General features: G+C 36.6%; 1 protein-coding gene across 1 annotated transcript in view; it reads right to left on the bottom strand.

Moving 5' to 3' along the window:
• pard3bb (par-3 family cell polarity regulator beta b) overlaps positions 1-17,087 on the bottom strand; it is a 314,959-nt gene that overhangs the window by 61,680 nt on the left and 236,192 nt on the right. The gene's annotated exons all lie outside the window — the stretch shown is intronic.

The raw sequence follows: 17,087 nt of genomic DNA, 5'->3' as shown, positions 1-17,087 counted from the left end.
CTCATTTTAACTAATACTAAAATGTAACCTTATTGTGAAGTGTTATCCTGAAATAAATAAGTACTATAATGAATTTTTTTTTGACTTTGTCAAAGTGAATGTGATATGTATATAAATATATATATACATATATACATACATATATATATACATATACATACACAAATATACATATACATATATATATATATATACATATATATATATACATATATATATATATATATATATATATATATATATATATATATATATATATATACATACATATACATACATATCACATTCACTTTGACAAAGGAAAAAAAGTCAAAAAGCACTGCATCTAGTTAAGTCGAGGTGTAAATATGTGCTTACAGAGTGAAATCTCTCCCTGAAGAAAACAGACTTGTTTTCACAATAAAACTACAACTCTACAACTAAAGGATAAGTAGTACTTTCATCAAAAACAAGTGTAGGCTGACCACTCTACAAAATTCCCTCATTCTCCCTTTAAATGCAGGACACGCAAATTAATTTGACTGTTTTTTCATGTTCCTGACCAATCAGATTAACTGAGAGAGAGAGAGAGAGAGAAAGAAAAGCGTGTGTGTTAAAGAGAAACTTGGAGAACAGAGGGTGAATGAGACAGTAGAGGGATTAGATTAAAACAAAACAAATTAACATGTCTTTTTTAAAAGCTCGTTAGGCGGACTTCGTGAGTGCCAGGCATTCCAGAGGGATGATGCTGTGGGAACGGGCCAGAGTGAGGCGACCCGGCGGCCACACGCACACTCCAGCTTCCGTGCAGAGCACGCTGAACCCGGACAGTGAGGTCTCAAAACAAACCAACTGTCTATGCAGAACAACACACACATTCAGGGACACACAACAAGAAAGGTCCCACTGCAGATTAATAACACAGACCCACACACACACACACACACACACACAAAAAAAAAACTAACAAAAAAACTGTCTGACCTCTCTCTCCCTCATGCGCGGTCATAAACAGCCTTTTTCATCTGTTGTACTTTCAGGAACAATAAAGATTTGTGTGTCTCAAGTAGGCCTAATGTTACCACTGCTGCTGCAGTCCCGGAGGTGCTACTGGGAAGCACACATTCAGATGCACAAAAAACACGCATTTCTTTCATTCATTCTACATTTTCCTTCTGCTTTGCTTAGCCACACAGCGGACCATGACAAAGCCAGCTCAGGTTGTTTCCGGTCTCTGTCCAACTAATTGAAACCACATAACATATCTAACAATCTGCATTTACAGATATAAAAAGCATAATTAACACTGTTAAATGTATGGTTGTCAGTTGATTTAATATGAAATGTTAACATGCTGTTAAGCTCTCTTTCAAGAAAACTGAATTATGTGCAAAGTTTTGTCAGGGCATGAATTACACAGCAAAACATATGTGCATATCTAAAATAGTACAGAACAGATTTATATGGTTCCGAAAAAATTCTGCATCAAAATGCACAATAAATGCATACTGCAAAGAAAATTTGTTTTAACTTTACTTTTTGTTCTTTGATGACAGGGTTATTATAGTTAACTAAAATCAAATGTTTTTTATGTTTTATTTTCATTAACACCCCCCCCCCCCGCCCCCCACACACTTTTTATCATTTCTTTTTAGTTTTAGGTCTTAAGTTAATTTAGTTTAACTTAATGTACTTAACAATTAAAAAATAAAATTGTACAAATATTAATAAAAACTCTAATAGTATGATAGTATCTCAATAACACTTTTCAATGCTAAAACAAACAAAAAAAAAAAAAACAATAATATTAAAACAGACAAAGAATCTACATTTTGTCTGTAATATCCGATGTGATGTACAGGACAGTGCATTTAACAGATTCAGTACATTTTTACAGTATGTGTTATTCCTGGGAATCAAACCCCTGACCTTGAGTTGCTGGTGCCATGGTCTACCAGTAGCACACCCAAAAAACATATAAATTAATATTATTGATCTTATTGTGCCATGAATGATTTTCTGTTTTATTTTATTTTTCTTACAATGTAACTAAGGCCATGGTGGGGGTGAAAAACAACACACTACAGAAGTTCAATAAGTTACGAATGCAGTTTAACATTCACTTCAGTATCAGCCATTAAAAATAGCCAGACACACACACACACAGGCAAACCACAGAAATGCCCCCCCACATGGGAGAAACGCTCTGAGGCACCAAGGCAAGAATTGCAGTGCAGCACAGATCGGGTTGGACAGCAGCAGGTCAGACAGACAGCAGCTCATCCAGGGGGCAGACGCAGAGTTATGCCCCTGTTACAACCCTTCCATTTTTCACTTCTCAATCTCAGTGATTGGAGAGCTGAGAGAATAGAGCGGGTAAGTGTGGCAGCATCCATCTTCTCTTCCACCATACTCCCTCACGGCTACTTTACACAATTTATGAGGCACATAACACACACAAAAATGAGAGAGAGAAGGAAAGAGAGAACAGGAGATGAAATCACATGCAAGTCTTGATCCAAATCTCGTATTGATTGGAACAGTGTATAGGGCCATGAAATACTAATACATAAAATATTATGACCTTTTACAGCTAAATTGAAATTGACCACAATGGAGAGGGATGGTATTATGCATAAAAATCTGCTGCGGCAGTTGTACTTCACAATAATGGTGTCTGAAATGGGCGGATGCTGTTGATTTCTTGAGTGTGAGTCTTTGTGGGACGACGTGCAAAACTGCAGGTCTAGACCAGTGCAGTCATTCATGTCACAAGAATAGTAGGGTCGTGACAACAAGCGCAACTAGACATTGCCTTCCAAGTCTTTCTGAAAAAGAGAAATCCAATAATAAAGTAAGCGAATCCATTATTAGATATTAGAAACTTAAATCTGTGTTTAATCATGTCTTTGGATATGGAGACAAAGAGACCACAGTAGAGTTACAGCACTGCTATGAAATGTACTGGAGACCAGTGGCTTTACCGCATGCTGTTACAATATTCCAACAGCAATAATATTGCAACAATATTTTGGGTAGTTGACATTAAATTATTATTTTTCCCCTCTCCTGTGGTGTCATCTAACTAAAAATATAATAAATTACTAAATATTCAGTGACCTCATATTAAACCTCATGTCTAAAGACGCGGAATATTTATACTTAAAAAATAGGAATCACTAGTATAATTTAAAAATGAATAAATTGATGGAAAACGTGATTTAAAATGGTGAAAACCTAAACAGACATGGTGACCTAATATAGATATATTTGTACATCTAAACCTAAAATTTATTTACATTTTCACAAAGGATTGTTTTTTTTATTATTATTTTATTTTATTAGATTTTTTTTTTTTTACTTCTCTCACACATTCACCAAATAAAAGTTATGTTATAAAAACTATAATGATTAATATTACAAGACTTTTGCACCCTAAGTTAGTAGAGTGCAGTGACTTTATCTCGGTTATTTCATTTAAATATAAAGTTTATTTATCCATTTATTGCATTAACCACACGTATGACACTGGAATCAGCTTCAAGCAAAATCATTCAAAATATAAGGATCTGAGCTTAAATCAGCTTTGCTCTAAAGGTATTTGGCAGTTGCACAAATCACAAACACGCACACACCATAAAACACCAAACACGTGCATTTATTCTCAGCCTGTGGTTCCCAAGCAAGCCATTTCCCCTGCAGTGTCTGGGCTCTGTAGTTATGCTTTCAACACTCCATCATGCAGCCATCATATCCAGAACGCCTTAATTACTGCTGCCATTTTGACTGAGCACCCTCCTCACCCTCCAAATGAATAACACCATCAATGTTTAATAAGGGTCCTGCTCTAATCAAAGACACAGGCACACACCTCTCACTCAAATACACATGAGTGCACATACGCTCACCCCAAAATATACACATAGCCTGCAGTTCCAAACATAATCATAAACTCAGCTGGTCACGCACAGAGGGAACCCGACATTAATATGGCCACAGGCTATGAAACAGGGCTGATGGAGGAAGGGGAGGGAGAGCAAGGGAGGGAGAAAATATGTTCAGAATGGCATACTATGATACTACCCATTTACTACTAGTTTTGCAGTGTGCATACAGTGGATGGTATACAAAAGTTCTGTATGCATGGAATGGATGGCATACGTATGGGATAATCAATGGCTAGTTGTGCATTAATGCACGATGTGGAGGTGAAGAACCATCCGATGCACAGTGGAGATGTTACATTAGATGTTACCATGGTTACCAATGTTTATAGGAAGCACATTAATATAGAACATGATTAAACTGATCTACTACTCTCTATATATTATTACAAGTCTTCTATTTTCAGTGTCTTCTCAGATATCAGAAGACTACAGAGAACTGTTCGGACTGCTGAAAGGATTATTGGTGCTCCCCTGCCCACCCTCCAAGAACTGTACACATCCAGAGTGAGGAAAAGGACTCAGAAAATCACTCTGGATCCCTCACATCCAAGTCACCCCATCTTTGAACTTTTGCCATCTGGCCGGCGCCTCAGAGCCGCAAATACAAGAACAGCAAGGCACAAGAATAGTTTCTTCCCCCAGGCAATCTACCTCATGAACAGTTAAATGTTTCCCACTTAAACTTATGCTTATGCAAAAATGTGCAATATCCTTATATTTATTTGTTACCCCTCCATCCTAGAACATTCCTGCATCTCACTCAATCCTATTCCATTATCATTTATAGCACAATTGTTTATACACTTATTTATTTGCCAATTTGTAATTCTCCCGTAAATTTTTTTTTTTTTTTTTTTTTTCTGTGTGTTGTTGTGTGTCTGTTTACTGGAAGCTTATGTCACTAAAACAAATTCCTTGTATGCGCAAGCATACTTGGCAATAAAGCTCTTTCTGATTCTGATTCTGATTCTGATTTTAATATATTTTAAAACGTATTTTATTTCTGTGATGCTTTGTCATTTATTTCAAATAAATTCATCAATAGAATCTGTAAATTCATCAATAGAATCATAATCAAAGAATCTGTAAAAATGTATCTTTTAGGATTCTTTGATGAATATGCTGATTTATTTCAAATTAAAATGTTTCGTAACATTATAAATCTCTTGACCTTTTGATCAATTGAATGTATCCTTGCTGAATAAAATTATTTATTTTAAAAAATCCTACTAACCCCAAAATGTTATATGTGTACTGTGTACATTAAATAGAATTTGCTTCAGTACAATCATTAAATTTAGGAATCAACATGTCTTCATGTCATACTAAATATTTTTCTGACTAAGGATTAATGAGTCTGAAAACTTGGACATTTATGGCTGCTTTTATATTTTAAATGGTGATGATCATCATGCTTAGAAGTAAATATATAACATTAATTCCTAATTAAAAATTTCGAAATAAAAAAAAAGACTTTATCGTATCCAGTGTAGTACACACTCTGTGCAGTAAACATTGAGAGTGGATCAGAAGAACGGGAGAGCAGTGGTGGGCGGCAACGGGAATCAAATAAGGGCACTGGCTCTCCGGATAGCGTTTCCCTCGATAAGCTGAGCCACAGCACCTGGTGACTAAGAAAGGCTTAATTTGCACTCTGCTCTTTCCCTCACAGAAGCTCATTCTACAGGAGTGTTACAAGAGAAAGTTCAATAAAGGGTAAAGATATTTATTTTCTCTCTCTCGCAGTGGCAGGGGAGCACGGCATTAACTACAGCCAATGGTATCGATTCCCTTGGGTCAGCGACGTGTCTGTGTGACTGCAACGATGAGGGATTTATTGTTCGGCTGTGAAGCAACAAGAGTTGCGATTTTATCTATTAATTTCATACTCAAGTGACTGGGTAGTTGGCCGGCATCCCACGGAAGCTGAGAGATGATAGATATTAAACGAATGGAGTCGTTAATAACTTACTGAGAAACCTTGCCTTAAAGGGACAGTTCACCCAAAAAATAAATTCTTTCATCATTTACTCACCCTCATGTTGTTCTAACCTCACATGACTCCTGTTCTTCTGTGAAATACTCAAGAACTTCAGCAGAATGTTGAATTTTTTGCTCCATGCAATAAAAGGCTTAGGATAAAGTGTCTGCTAAAAGACAATGTAAATGCAATTTATAATGAGGGCTCCAAAAAATAATACCCTCAATACACTCAAGGTAAAAAAAAAGTTTAAAAAAAAAAATATATATATATATTACCCCGGGGTTTCAAACATTTAAATGCAGACCCCCGAAAATGAGATATTATATTATATTATATTATATTATATTATATTATATTATATTATATTATATTATATTATATTATATCACATACATTTTTATTATATAATTTCAAGTTCAGAATATGTGTTAAAAAAATTTGCATTAAATTATTTGAATTTTTTTGCCTAAAATAAATACATTTAATATTTTCATATTAATAAAACTATTAGATGAAACTTGTAGTGCACAAATAACTTATTTTTGTCTATTTAGGAGCTAGACAGCTGTTTGTCACCGATCATTTATATTATATGCAAAACCGCAGCATGAATATTCTGCTAAACATCTTTTATTTTGTTTATCTATTTTGTGTTCATGCAGGTTTGGAAAATCATGAGAGTAAATGATGACAGAATTACACACAGACGCACACCATGTGATATGTGTACAAGATCTCAGCTCTTTTATCCTCCATCTCGCCTCGTTCACATCTCACTGTTCATCTAGTAACCCCCAGTGAACAGTTTTCCCCTCTTTGTCTCGACAAAACCCCCTGCTAGGTCTGAGGACAACCCCTCTCTCTGTCTTTTAATGGTTTAATGCTGGAGAGAAACTTCAGGTCAGCGGATCTTAAGAGTTGGATAAATGATGGTTTAAAGCTGGAGGGGCACGCATAAATCCAGTAGACATGTCTGCTTTTGACAATGGAGACACAGACATCAAGAGAAACGCCGAACGGAGCCGTATGGCACAGAGCAATCCATTCCTTCATCTTTGAAATGGACTAAAAAACATTGTAGGTCGTAAAAAGAGCAAGATTTATACACTGTAAAACGAAAGACATAAATTTCTGACCTGAAGAGCAACAGAACAGGACAGAAATGCTGGAATCGACACACATCCACACTAACGAATGAGCATGTGAAACACACTGAGGGCCGTCGAGGGGAATCTTGATGTAATCCACCAATTTAATTCAGAGAAGCTCCTCTGGTTGATAATCGGCATGCTTCTGTCAATCACAAGCTCCCAAATCAAAAATCAATTCCATTCAAGCACTCTTTATCATGCCTGTTTAACACACATTATTACCATATTACCCCAGGCCAACAACGAGAGCTTGAGTGGGTAAGTACACCTGAGAAAGCAGCTGAAGAAAAGACATTGCAATCTGAATTTACTAAACAACAAAACCCTGAGGACACAAAGAAGCTTTGTGGATTCGAGCAATAAAGTATGAAAGGTCATGCGACACAATGAACCATGATTAAATGTAATATAAAGTATAGGCTTGAGCACCTTACTGTATAACTTAGTAAATTATTTTTACTTATTGAACATAACTTTGTAAATAAACATATTACAACACTAGCACACTCAGAGATCTAGACAGAGACAAACATGTGTGACAATAATTTAAATTCTTGTTCTTATTAGTGACAATCAAAATTTATCCATAAACACTTTCAACACGTATTTGCTCCACATAAGCATGAACAAATCATTCATTTTTTTAATGACTCAGCAAAAATGATTCATATAACAGCTACCAACTCAGTAGTGTGTCAGTGGTCCACATTGTTCAGAGCTGCAACTGAATTCACAAGTACTTACATGACTTACATAACAGGAACCGTGAGCAATTTCTAAGTTTCGGTTCCGAAAACGGTTCTGGTGCAACACGTGACCAAGCGCTGTGAGCAGCCTTGCGCCGGTGTTCTGAATATTCGGCAGAATTGCAGTCCTCGCGCCCCACTGCTCTGCACATTTTGAACGTTTCTCTTAACGCTTCAGACATTTGTTCTATTCGAACATAAGTGCCCTGCGAAGTGGACATCACAGGATATTCAGCCATGATTCCAGTTCGAAGCGAACGTAGCAATATGTTCCAATCAAAGTGCATTGAAGTGTGCAAGACGTGAATTTAAATTGTATTGATTTACAGAGGTATATGATGTCACATTTGTCCATGTTTAAAGATGCTGCACAGCACAAATCAGGTGTGTTAACAAAGAGAAACATGCAAAATATGCAGAGCAGTGGGGCGCGAGGACTGGAATTGAGAACCGCTGCAGTAAAGGATGTCACGAACCGAATAACAGACACGCCTCCCTGCCTCTTTAATTACTGAGCACATTGATTCCAATGATGCGCGGCGCATTCCACAGACACGTTGCGTTGTCCCGTCTTTAATTGCCGAACACATTGTTTCCCACGACTGTATGTGCACTTGCGCCTTTGATAACTGCACATCGTTTTGTCTGACTGTACATCTAACGGCAGCGCACTGCACCTGCCGCCACTAAATTGCATTATATTTGTCCCATACTGTCATTAATATACATACTGGCTTCAACTTGGACCACTAAATAAATAGATTGCTATTGTTATGCAAGTATGAGGGTTAGATTATTTAGTGTACAGGTCATTTCAAGAGTGATAAACAAAGTGATAGAAAATATTTATTTTAATGCATTGTAGATGTTTAAAAATTTGGAAACCACTCATTGCATCACACCATCTCCTCACTGCATTATTATTTGTAAAATAGGGACTTTATGGAGAGTGCGTATACATGTTTAAGTTTAACCATTTATATTTCATTAATTAAGGGAAATTAACAAGTGTCTCAGCCCTCAAGGGACTATTTGGCCAACAAGCTTATTCCTGCTTGAAAAGCAAAACGTTATTGATAGTGTAAAAAACATCAACTTTGAAACACATGCTGATTGATGGACTAGCATAGCTCAACATTACTTACTACCTTCCAGCAACGCTACATTCAGTGAAGGTAAAATAGTAAAAAAACATAGTTCATTTAAATGAAACCAGGAGCCGAACCAGAAAATTTCTAAAAATACCCCACCCTACTTATGAAGATCTGTACAGTGTTATATATGTTGCATTTTGACATTGCCAACCTTTAAATTAAGTTGACAGTAAGTAATAAACAGTATTGAGCATTGAGTAGTTGAGTATTGTGCATTTTTCCTTACCACTATTTCTTAATAATTGTTTAATGATTTTAATGGAACCGGAATCAGAACCGGAACCGTTAGGTGGAACCAGAATCGGAACCGGAAAATCTCTAACGATTCCCAACCCTATTCATGTGTAATTACAGATGTTTTTTTTTTTTTGCTGAAATAATTAGTAATAGCATAAATCAAATAAATACATTTAAGTGTTTATTTAAAATAAAGTGTGACCAAATTTTTACTATTATGTCAATGGGGACCAGCAACTGTTTGGTTATCCACACAACTGACAGAATCAAATTGAAACAAATCTATACTTAATACGAAAACAAAATGGTCCTTGTTTATCTAACTTAAATCATAGTATATATGCTAAAACGTCTATTCATAATAGCATGCAGCATTAATGTTTGCCTATGAGAAGATTTGAACTCGATTAACTGAAGCACAGAACAATCATGTTTACGGAGTGCTTCTATAATCCGTCAAAACATGAATTTGCTTCTTAAATGTTTAATTTAGGAGTCAACGTCTACCCCATTGATGCTGAATCCTCTATTTCACTCGGACACACATCAGATTACCAAATAAAATGGGTTGTGTTTCATGTATGTTTAAAATGATATTGTGCAGCAATTTACACAGCAGTTAGATTAACAGGTGTTTAACAGCTAAGCGTATATCCTAGCATGTCTGAAACGCTGTGTTGACCAATCAGCAACAGACCTAAACTACCATCTAATAAAGCAGCATTAAATCTGTAATTGTCACATGGAATCATTCAATCATTTACATCAGAAGAGACAAAGTGCACCCTTATTCCCATAACCTGCTGATGAAACATGACCCACATCAAGCAGGCAAGAAAGATGAGCAATCGTGAAGAAGACAGCGAGGCCACGGATGCCATAATGGACATAAACATGTTTGGGCAAGGAGAGGAAAGAACCAGATCAATCAATTTCCCACAACTCTCCCCTCGAGTAATTTTGCGGCGAGCTTCGGCGCTCTAATTGGTGGACATTTTCAGAAATAAAATTTGACAACAAAAGATAGCCGGCAATGACAGGCCGGCTCCCAGGCTCCCTAACCAGAAGTGACGGCACTTTTTATATGCCATCTGCAATTGAAGAAATAATTAGAAGTATTTTGGCTGGTGTAACATTATTTGGACAGGCCATCAATGTTCGCCGACCCCTCCTGCGTCCTCTCGTTCGCAGGTGAAGCTCAATTTGTGCTTGGACTGTTTCATTAAAACACCAGTCACACCGACTCTGCCTTTGTACGGCAGCCAGAGTGCATTCTGGGTAGGCAAATCTGTGTCTAAGAGTAAGGCAGTAATCAAGTCTTCTATCCTCAACCCTCAATTCTAAAATTGTGCACCTCCAAAATGGTCTAAAAAGGAAAGAAAACAAAGCATTTGCCTTTCAGTTCAATCAAGATGAGATGGAATAATGAGGTGAATATAATTTAAATCTGCGATTTCTGCTTTTTAGAAATAAGCTTTCACATCCTCCTGTTTCCAAAAACAGAACAGCACAGTATGCAGTGGCATGACTTGTTGCTAAGCTACAAGATGCATCTAGAAGAAACCGCTAAGTGAATGCTTTGTGTGAGCGCACACACGTGTGCGTTTGAGTGTGCATGCTTTTTTTCTTGTATGTGCTTCAATGGGAGAATGATGTGGAATTGCTTTTATTCAATGAGTGACAGGCAGGAAGTTCTTGAACAAATATGAGAGGAGGAAATGCAGAATGAAAAAGGGGAAAATAGAATGAGGGAATTGCATTGAGAGGAAGAGAAAAGCTCAGGGGTGGAATGCACTAGTAGCACTTGTCCGGTTCTCTAGATTAGTCCAGATGAATCATAAGGACTCCGAGAACCCAACAAACCAGAAGAGACTTCCTCTATATGCTTTCATTCTCAGTCTTTCAAAGCCTATTCACACAAAGTCTGACCTTTCAGGCAAAGAAATGTGCAAAAAGATTTCCAAACGAACACTGAACCTCTATGATCTTGCTATAGAGTGAATTTTGACTTGGAGGTTTGCTGATCAATAGGTATCCAACTTTTTCTGCAAAGCAGGAAGTTGCAATCAGAGACAAAATTCAGGTAAAAAATAACTAAATAAATAATCATAATAATATAAAAAATAAAAACGAATGGCTATCTTTACTGAAATTCCTGCAATTGTATTTTTTGGAAGCCAACATTTTCAATTAAACTAGACTTGTTTTGAGACTAAACTAAGACATTTATTGATATATTCAGATATCAAACCTTTTCAGAAATTGGAAATTAAGCATTGGAGGTTCTGTCATCAGTTTTATGGGATCAGCTAGACCTGCAGAATATCCATCATAACAGATACATAACATTTAACAAGCTAAGGTTTAAAACAATAATATCATTTATTAAAATATGTATTTATTTGTGTGTAAATGTGTGTAAATTAAATATATAATATTTAAATATTTATAAGTTACATAAATGCTATTAGTAGTAGTAGTAGTATTAATATTATAAAACATGTATTAATTATAATATTTATTTATATTTAAAAATGACATTTCAATAAAACACTGAAGCCTTTTTTAGAAATACAGTCTACTACTATCTTGCCCATTTCCAACACGGTTACCTACATTTCTTTCAGACACACAGAAAACACATTAAACCCTCATTGCAGGAGGGATGGTGAATAAGAGACAGAGAAGCGGTGTCAGACCAGGGAAGGGTTTGCAGATACGAGGAGACACTTAAGGGAGCGGGCTGGCATTCTTTAAAAGCAGCCGAACGCGCTTGCAGCTCTCATTCAGCTCAGCAGAATGGCTGATTAATTAACGGGCAGAAAAGCACTCCACTACTCACACAACCAACACTAAAAGCTTTTCTTTCTCCATCTAGTGATTTCTATAATTATTTTGATGGCGAGGCTGCGCTCCAGGCCTCAAGAAAGCGGGGAAGGAGGAGGTGGAGGGAACATGCGGAGAGACGAGGAGGAGAAAGCGCTAACTGTGTTTTTTTATATAGGCCAAATCTTTCAGTGAGGTATCTGGGTACAATGGCTGCTGATGGGGGACTTGAGTGGACATTGGTAACCTGTGGAGTAGCTCTTGATGGGTTTGTGCCGTGTTTTGGACTGACCCCGGCGGGGTTATTTTGAGCACTGGAGGACTGTTTGCTTAGGACAGTGTGGGGGCTATTGTTCTCGAGCACATCCAGGACACGGCATTCATACGGCGAGTTAGAGCGCCGGGTGGAGAGCGAGAAACCTTGTGGACCCCTTCCTCCTAGCTCTTATCAAACCGATTCCCAACTTTTTCCTCATGTGTTTGTTTCTAGAAGTGTTTTTGGAGATGTGGAGGCAAAGGTTGGCAATCTGCAGCTCTCCACTGGTCTCTAAAGAACTGGGTTGCCCCTGTGCAGATAAGAGAGCCACCTGTTTCCCTCATCCCTCTCTATCACTGGAGAGAACAATGATTATTTTTTAATTGGAGCGGAGCAGAGCTCTGGAGAGTCTGGTTGTTATAGTAACTTTCCATGCTGAGTGCGGTGGGCCTCTTCAGGGCTGAAGGAGCAGCTTGCTGCAGACCCTTCTTCTCACAACCAATGCCAAATAGCTCTTCGATTGCTTCTCTCTCATGAGGAGAACCTCAAGAGCCCCTCACTCTTTTCTCTCACCACATTCCCCACGTCCTTCACCTGCCTGCCTCTCCAATGCTCCAGAGCGCTCAGATGAAAAGAGGAATGGAGAGGGGAAACGAAGGTCTCTGGTATTGGTTGTTTGGATGATAAGAGATTTATGTCTTAGATTTCAATTGCTCAAATCACTTGCATTGGCATGAGTCAGGCTATCTTTTGCATCATTTAAAATGGTATTATTTTTGTATTCACTCATACAAAAATACAATACTGTTCAAAAGTTTGGTGTTGTGTATTTTTCACAAAAAAACTTTCTAATATGCTGATTTGCTCAAGATGCTTGAGAAACACTGTTTATTATCAATTCTTACTCTTATCATTGTGGAAACAGGTTTTTCAGGATACTTTGAACTAGTGTTGTCAAAAGACCCGGTACTTCGGTACCAAGTCGGTACTAAAAAAATGTAAATGTGACCGTACCAGATTTCTTTAAGTACCGGTAGTACAGAGGTCCCGTTCAAACCCGGTTCAGCGCTATGATTTCCGCGAAGCAGAAAATGAGGACGGAATCTCAAAATCCAGTCATGAAAATGAAACTTACATTTTAATATGGACAGTCATATAATTTGTCAAAGTTAGCATAAATTAATCAAATCAAATCTCCATATGGACCAGTATCTGTAAATGTTAAGCCGCATGTTGCTTGAAATATGAATCCGTGTTCTGCGCGTCTCTGTGTGAATTAATGAATGGCAGAGATGTGCGGGTTTGTTTACTACATAGACTGAAGCACATGACGCTTGCATTAATTTCAGCATCTGAGCTTCAGAGTTCTCTCTCTCCATCAAGCGATCTTTTCAGTTTCTCATACATGCAAAAGAGAGAGAGCGAGAGTCTTACCACGCTGAATCGACACGCTATATGTAAACTATTCTTTATTGTCTTTTCCTGTAATGGAGTTCATTTAGAATTATTCATATTCATTTTTGAACAAGCAGAAGACATACCGGTTTCTCCGGAGCTAATGCGCAAATGGCAATTTCATTGGCTGGCGCTGATTAAGTACCGTCCCTGTTTTGATTTCAGCAAATCAGTTTGACCGAACGCAGACAACGTGATTAATATTCATGAACCCAGCAGCTCATCAATTCATAGTGCATTGGATATACATTAGTATGATAGTAGAATTAGTAGTAGTATTATCTTTTAATAATAATTAATATGAATAATAATTAATATGATCTATTACTATTTTTTTTTACAGAAACCATCAATGACCAAAAATATCTTAAGCATCACCACCAGTTTTAAGTTCAGTTAAAATGACAAATATGCATTCATTAGGCCTAAAAGTTAATTTTTACATAAAGGCATTGTGCTAGAAATATTACTATTATTTAGTAAAATGTATGTGATACTGCTACTAATGTTGAAAAAATGTATAAAACTTTATTTTTTAAAGAAATAAATCACAATATTTCTTACGTTTTAATTTTAATAGAAAATCCCCTTTATTTACCAGAAATAAAATGTTTAAATTTCATAAATTAAAAGACAAATTCAATTTGGGTGAAACTTGTTCACTGTTTTTCATAATTATATAACTTGTAGAAAAACTTTAAACACAAATGTAAATAAGTATAAACAATGGCATTGGTTTTATTTTTAGTGCTAAAAAGTTTTTTTTTTTTAATTAGCATATTTTTGTGTTTTGCTTTGGTACTGAAATTGGTACCGAGAAACGTGGATTTTCACTGGTATCGGTACCGAATACTGAAATTTTGGTACCGTGACAACACTACTTTGAACAATAGAAAAAAAACCTAAAGAACATTTCTAAGAGCTTTGAGTTTCTTAATTAAAATTCATTTTGATATTTATGATCATTTTAGGGCATCAAGTCAAAAGTGTCAGAGTGAAACAACTGTTCTGATATTATAATAAAAAAAAAAATTACCATCACAAGGCATGTGGTATATGCAAATATACCTGATGGTTAAATCAGATGCGAATTTATAAAATAAAAAAAAACGTATTAAACTTTGAAACTAACATGAATACAAAAAGGTCATTCCTAAAATATTGGTGGATGTGGTTTAAACTAGATTTGGAAAGATTCTGTCCTCCTCATAAAATCATGCACACACTTCCGTCACTGACCCTTAAACCATGCATTGCACAGTTCTTTATTAGGTTACCACTACTGGAGAGCAGCTCAGTTTTATTTACTCACCCTCGAGATTTGAATTGTTTTTGGCACTCATTGAGCGTTAATTTTGGACCCAGAAAATAGCCAATAAAGGTGTGCTGCTTTAGGAGTTTAGTTTTCCTGATTTAAAACTCAGCTTCAAAATGTCTTTATTCAGTGTAATTGCATTTGAAAGAAAAACGGAGAGCAATTATGAAACTAAGATGTACTATGCAGACACACTTCAATGCAAAGTCTGTCTAGGCCATGCATGGAAACAAAGTTGCAAAAACAGGTCATTCGATTTGGTGAACTGAATGATTCGTTTGCGAACCGGATATCCAGACTGCTTTGTTTTGAACTCTCTCACACAACAGACACGGAAGAGAAGACAATACTGAATAAAGTCGTCGTTTTTGCTATTTTTGGACCAAAATGTATTTTCGATGCTTCAAAAAATTCTAACTGACCCTCTGATGTCACATGGACTACTTTGATGATGTTTTTCTTACCTTTCTGGACATGGACAGTATACTGTACACACAGCTTCAATGGAGGGACTGAGAGCTCTCGGACTAAATCTAAAAATCTTAAACTGTGTTCCAAAGGATTTTGCCATATTGTTTATTTCATGGTATGTAAATACATTCACATAGCACAGTACTACATAGGAGTGAGTAAAAGTGACTACATGTCCAGTTCTGGGTGAACTAGATGGGCCAAAAGAGGGTGAAAGCACTTTTTCTTGGACAATGCATTGTTATTTTTACATGAAAAATGTAGATGCACAGAATCCTGCTGAGCTTCACTACTGACCATATAAGCCACTACAAACACTAAAAAGACTCTTTTTATGACAGCGGTGGGCAGCAGGGTGTGTGTTAAACTGCCTGTCTGTCTAAATAACCGAGTCGCTTTAATGACTCTCAGAAGACGCTTTCAAATCAGACACCGGCCATACAACAGAGCGACTCTACTGTTTAACAAACTCTTCACATGTGACGAGAGCACACTCATGCTGACACCAGAGTCACTGATGCTAGTCTCATTCACATCCTTAATTTACCCATCAGCAGCCTATCAGCATGAATTTCCTCAAAATACTCCCCTTATGCAGGGCAGATATGAAAATGCAGCAGCATTCGAACCCCCTGACAGAGTGTGAAAAGCTAAAGGAAATAAAATTATTTATCAAAAACTGAGGCTGTAGGAGACGCCTGGCTACAGAGTCAGACAAAGTGTCATACAGTGATGCATATGACAAAGATACATCCTTAATGAGCTGAGTTATAGCCGATAGGTCTCTGTGTGGCAGACATCTTTCCCTTCACACAAATAAATGAGTTTCCTTCAGCCAACTACTGTATCTGACCAAAACTGACCCCTCATGCTGAGACCTTCCTTTTTCCCAATGAAACTCCTTGTGACCCAAATATCCAATCAGAAATTGCCACAGAGATGATGGGAAAAAGACATTCAGGTATCAATAATGTACTACAGGAGCTTGTTAGTTACTTTTGCATTACTTTTTCTTTATAAGAGAGAAGTTATTACTTGTATTTGTCAGTCAAAACAAAAAGTAATCTGTGTTATTTATTTCAGGATAGACACTATAGGCACTTATATGTGTAATGTACTTATCCCCTTACCAGTATACCCCGATTTTCGGCATGGAGACAGAAATGACATGTATGAACACCGTAAGTGCATTGTATCAAAATATTTATTCAAACATGAGAACATAGTAGTTCAGGCAACTTCATATAAAGTGGGACCAAATACACTTAAATGTATGAATTATATTTATTACATGACACCTGTAAATCTCTTTAAAATTAGTTTTTTTTTCTCCTGCACTGAGACAAAATTCTCCACATCAGTGGCAATTACATACAACAAACTTTAAAGTTTTATTCTTCTCCATATTCTAAAAGTGGTTACAGAGATGCTTGTTCCTTTATAATTTGCCTAATATCCTTACAACATTTTATTCCTAAAATGGTGATTTTGTTTTTTTTAGAATACTTTTTATACAGCATTCTCTGATTTCTAAATTATATAAAAATCCCCTCTGAAAAACAAAAC

This window comes from Carassius carassius, chromosome 19 (genome assembly GCF_963082965.1).
Source record: "Carassius carassius chromosome 19, fCarCar2.1, whole genome shotgun sequence".
NCBI classification, from domain to species: Eukaryota; Metazoa; Chordata; class Actinopteri; order Cypriniformes; family Cyprinidae; genus Carassius; species Carassius carassius.
Note: the sequence above shows the minus strand (reverse complement) of the source record. Positions and strands in the feature narration are given on the sequence as shown.